This window comes from Cnephaeus nilssonii, assembly GCF_951640355.1.
Source record: "Cnephaeus nilssonii genome assembly, chromosome: 1".
In the NCBI taxonomy this organism is placed as follows: Eukaryota; Metazoa; Chordata; class Mammalia; order Chiroptera; family Vespertilionidae; genus Cnephaeus; species Cnephaeus nilssonii.
Genome location: NC_137072.1, coordinates 78,479,315 through 78,485,314, shown reverse-complemented (window position 1 = coordinate 78,485,314; position 6,000 = coordinate 78,479,315).

Sequence of the window (6,000 nt, the reverse complement as noted above, 5' to 3'; positions counted from 1 at the left end):
CTTTTGTAATTGCTATTCTGCATGTATAATTTTTGCACGAACAAAATAGCATAAATATATAAAAATGGCTTACAATCTTATATTTAGTCTTACCTTTCTTAAATAAACCCTGATTTGCATACACTCTTAAAACTCTCTCACATCAAAGAATACTTGAACTAAGTGATCTTGTATATACTAGTATTTGGCAGAAATCTGCAAATAAATAAATATGTCTTCAGTAAGTGCTTTTAACAGAAGTGACAATAACATGACATAAAATAACATAATATAACAAAATAAAACTAAAAATTATAGCATTTAAGCATTTTTTTAAAAAAAAGTAGACCTAAGGTTTCTGTCTGTAAGATTTATTTTTATCTATGTGCTACTTTTTCACTGAGATCATAGCCTATTGTAGTTATATGACCCTACATCTCATCCTTCATTTTCATGTCTTGGCATTAAAACTAAGAATTGTGTGTCCTGACACTAGAAGTAACCAGCACTATCCAAAACTATTATAATATCATCTCATGTGCTCATCACTCCAATTGTCAGTTCTTTCTTCTTTGGCCAATAAGAATGTTATTTGTTTTCCTAGCAGCTCAGCTATATTTTTTAAAGGTGATTCATATAATTGAATCTGCCACATTGTCATAAATAGAAGTCTTTATAGTTGATCCTCTGCATTTAAAATGTATACAAAAACAAGTACATGGATTATGGTTTTTAGAAAAATCCTCAGGCCTAATTGGTTCCATGACCAGTAATCATTAATTAGCCAGATTCTTTTAAAACTTTGCCCAGACATTCATTATTTGACCCTGATATAGGACATCTGATAAAAATATATTCTTTCCAATAATTAAATTTTATTTTCGAAACTCTGCTAGAGTTTTGAAGAACTAGTTCTAAAAGTAAACATGAAAGAACTTATTTACCTTGAAGAATTGAGGAACAAAGATTCAGTGGTGTTTTCAATAGTCTTTAATTAAATTGCAGTGATTTAAGCAGTTGATTGGTAGTCTACATTCATTTAAGTAATAGCATGTTCTTTGAGTTATGTTATAATATGTTTTCAGTGAATATTGTGTCTTCTTTTAATTATTGTCATTATTTTTTTAATTTCAGCTTATATAAAGTGAGATCAGTGAAATAAATTACAAGACCTGACATTTTTCATAGTAAAAAAATTCATCAACATGGAATTTATGAAACAGATACAACATTAACAAAGTGAGCCAAGACCGGTTTGGCTCAGTGGGTAGAGAGAGCGTCGGCCTGCGGACTCAAGGGTCCCAGGTTCGATTCCGGTCGGGGGCGTGTGCCTTGGTTGCGGGCACATCCCCGGTGGGGGGTGTGCAGGAGGCAGCTGATCGATGCTTCTCTCTCTCATCGATGTTTCTGACTCTCTATCCCTCTCTCTTCCTCTCTGTAAAAAATTAATTAAAAATATATTAAAAAAAAAATAACATTAACAAAGTGAAGTTATTTGTCCTTGTTCCACAAGATTAAGGAAAATAAGGACCAATGAATGTTCGGTGACACATATCAGTTACAATGCTAGATATGGTATATGACCTTCTAACTCCCATTTATTTTTCTTTGTAGCATATTAAGCTATTTCTAATCATCAGCTTTATTTAAAGTTAGTTTTTATTGCTACATATTTTCAGTTATAAAATAAGTTATTGGGATATAATGCACAACATGGTGATTGGAGTGGATACTGTATTGCATATTTGAAAGTTGCAAAGAGTAGATCTTAATAGTTTTCATCATAAGAAAAAGAAATTTAATGCTATAAATTGATAGGTATTATTTGAGCTAATTGTGATATAATTCTACAATGTATACAAATATTTAATCATTATTTTGTACACCTGAAACTAAAATAATAATATATACCAGTTATATATGGAAAAGATATGAAAGAAAAATTTCTAATTCTACAAAATAAGATTAGCTTTTATTTATTTTATTTAATGTTAGCTTTAAGATTATGCCTATTCATAAGAGAAATAGGAGATTTAGAAATGGAGGGCTAGAAACACTCTGTGATGATATCTTAGCCAACCCCAAATAAAACACTGTCCTGACCATGTTCTATTCTTTTTCATTTTGCTAAATATTTAGAATTCATTAAAATTACTTATAGATAAGAAAGTCTCAGAATTTAATTATTTACCTTCTTACCTGTAGGAGCCGTAAGATTATATACATCAAATATATACGATTGAATCAGATATTATGGTTATTCATCCTATCTAATAAAAGGGTAAAATGCAAATTAACCATCACCCCGTCACAAAGATGGCGACGCCCATAGCCACAAGATGGCGGCACCCTGTCCTCTCAGCCTGCTGAAGTCCCCCAGTCCTGGGGGGGCGGCCGCTGAGACCAGGCAGCATGAGCGGCCTAGCGGAATGCTTGTTTAGTCGCTATGGTGATGAGGCAAGCATTTGCCCTGCTGCAGAGTGGCCAGGGCTGGACGCTTGCTTTGAGGCAAGCGTCCCACCCCTGCCCCAGAGGGCCTCTGGGCAGCATGTGCATGTCACCTTCTACATGGAATTTGGTAAGCACCTCTCTCTCAGGCATCCCTTAGGCTTCCTGCTTAGGTTGTCTTTCCTCCTGTGTCTGGAGGCTGAGGACCTGCCATTGCTGGGTGTTTCTGTCCCTGGGACCGCAGCACCGCAGGATGCTGGCACCCTCCGGAGCTGGGTGCTGCTGTGGGGAGCAGTGCCCACTCTCTGGGATCCACCTGCGCCTGGCATGTTCGGGGGAGGCAGCTGTGAGCAGACATATCCTGGGCTCGGGGAGTAGGGGTTGGGGTAGGGAGCAAGCGGGAGGAAAGGAGGTCAGGGCAATTCATTCCAATGGATCTCACTCCAAGACTTCATTCAAATGCAGAAAGTTCTCCTGTGACGTCAGAGCCTCAGACCTTGCCTCAGGCTTCTCTGACTCCCCCACCCTTAGGCTGCAGCTCACCAACCTCAGGGAGGGAGGATGTTTGAGAAACCGGCCTGTCTGGGTGGAAAAGAGTGCGGGAGCATCCCTCTGTTCGCTTCTGTCTGTTTTCTAGTTGTAAATTCCATTTCCGGTTTTCTACACTCTTTCTAAGGGTGACCTGGCTTTTGACAACAAAAACAGACTCCTCTACCATTTCACAGCAGACCTCATGAACTGATTCTGTTGCCTCTCCCTCAGAAACCAGCAGGTGTATATGTCGTGTTCATGTAAAAACATTCAAACTTGTAGAGAACTTTTTTATGAGTTTACTTGAGCCAAACTGTCCACACTTGCTGGGAAGCAGAATCTCAAGGGGTTGGGACAATGACCTGAAGAATGGTTGTTTTTCACTTTGTTTTATTCATTCATTCTTCTTCTTTTTTAAAATTTAATATATTTTCATTGATTTCCTAGAGGAATGGGGTGGAAGAGAGAGACAGAAACATCATCGATGAGAGAGAATCACTGGTCTGCTGCCTCCTGCACGTCCCCAACTGGGGATCAAGCCCACAACGAGGCAAGCATCCTGCCCCGGCTGCGGAGAGCCTCTGGGCCACGGAGAGCCTCTGGGCAGCGGGTGCGGAGCGGCCAGCCCCGCAGAGAGCAGAGAACCATGGGGAGTGGGCCTAAGCCGTCAGGGCTCCCAGATTGGAGAGGGCTCCCCTGAGGGCTCCCAGATTGGGGAAGGTGCAGGTCAGGCTGAGGGAATCATCCCCCATGCACAAATTTTGTGTGCCAGGCCTCTAGTATAATTTACAATTATATTCAGGAAAATATACTTACACTAAGGATATTAGTATGATGGAAAGAAAAAGGACTTCAAAGTTTTGAAATGCAAAATGTTAAGTATTTGACCCCCATTATTTAGTACTTTGGTTTTCTTTCAATTAATAAAAAAATGAAAAAATTATATTTTAAATTATATTTGAAACTAGTAGTTTAAAATATATATGCAGATACTTAATTTTTTTATTTTTATCAGAGTTTATACATTTTCACATACAGTTGATATAACATTGTCACATTTTTCAAATTACCAGCCTAATGAAGTAAAGGATGTGTTTTATTGAAAATAAAGATGCCTAGATTCTAGCTCAACTTAGTTCTGAAACTAAGTATGCTTGGGAAATTTGAGAAGCTATTTAACTTAGTGTTTTGTTTTTTTCAGTTCTGCAAAACAACTCCCTTGTCCATTCTATACCATTTGAAAAATGATAAAATTGGACTAAATGACCTATAAGGTCCAAGTCTAATGTGTTATGATTTTAATGCATATGCAAGTAATACATTTCTACACAGCTAAGATACATTTGTATTCATTGTGTTGCAAGGTTCCCAATTTTTATTTAATAAACACATGAATGAATAATGCAGAGTCCTTGATCCTTAACCCTTGCCAACATCTCTCATTAATTGAATGCTAATTTTGAAATAAGCAACAAATACAGTATCTGGCTCTTTCAATTTTACTTTTAAATGAAGAAGTTCCTACTGAGAATTTAAAATATAACAATGTATTACTTGAAACAAAGCATTATGTCCATAACCTTTGAATATTACCCTTTTATTTTATTCTGATATGTTCATCTAGGGGACATTCCAGACCATATTTATGCCCCATTTCAATCCAGAGCTTTTCCACCAATTCCCACCTATTGCAGAACATAAGAAAAGGCTTATTAGTAAAACACATAAATGTTCTCCCAAAGTGGAAATGGAAAGAAAACAAATTTGTATATATGATACCATCTCTAAAGTCTAATAGTTAAGAAACAAGCACTTTTTTTAAAAAAATTTAAGAACAGAGTTAAATCAGAAAAACAAAAACAAAACACCAAACCCTGACAAATGCTTTAATATTGCCTATTTATAGATTATGAAATTTAGTTTCTCAGTTCAGGCAGACTATGAAATTTAAATTCTTATCTAAGCTACATGAGTTATGGCTTTATCTTTTCTTTCTCCCTCTATTTCATCTACTCCAATATAATCAACACAAAGCCACATCATTTCACAGAGAAAGTTTGCACTTGTATCCCAAGATGATACCACTCTAAGTATCTGGTTACATGTGAGTTTCTGTTCAGATGTTAGCACGTTCATTAGAGGACAGAGTGACTTTTTACTTTGATCTCCCCTGCAAAATATTCATCCAGGAAAAAAAAAATCAATTGAAACAGTTTCCCTGGAAATAAGAAAATAACTTTCCCCCATTTTCAAGTATTTTTCTTTTATTGCTAAATGGTAGGAAATGTATATATGCTTAAAAAAAAAGTCCTTTATGGAGGGTTTTATGAATATTTTTTCATAGTCTGTGGTTTATTTATTCATATTCTCACTGTTTTCCTTTTTAAAAATAAACTTTCTATGTTATAACAGTTTTAGAGTTTTAGAAAAATTGTAAAGATAGAATACGGAATTCAAATTTACCGTCTACACAGTTTCCCCTTTTACTAACATCTTACGATACTAGAGATCCAGTGCACGAAATTTGTGCACGGGCGGGGGGTGTACCTCAGCCCGGCCTGTACCCTCTCGAAATCCGGGACCACTCAGGGGATATCCGACTGACGGTTTAGGCCCGAGCCTGATCCCTGCGGATCAGGCCTAAACCGGCAGTCAGACATCACTTTCACAATCCTGGATGCTGGCCCCTAACTGCTTGCCTGCCTGCCTGATCACCCCTAACCAATCTGCCTGCCTGCCTGATCACCCCTAACCATTTGCCCGCCTGCCTGATCGCCCCTAACCACTTGCCTGCCTGCCTGATTGCCCCTAACCCCTCTGCCTGCTTGATCACCCCTAACCACTCTGCCTGCCTGTCAGATCGCCCCTAACCACCTCTGCCTGCCTGATTGCCCCTAGGCACTCTGCTTGCCTGATCACTCCTAACTGACTCTGCCTGCCTGATTGCTTCTAACCCATCTGCTTGCCTAATCACCCCTAACTGCCTCTGCCTTCCTGATCACCCCTAAGCACTCTGCCTGCCTGATTGCCCCTAACCACTCT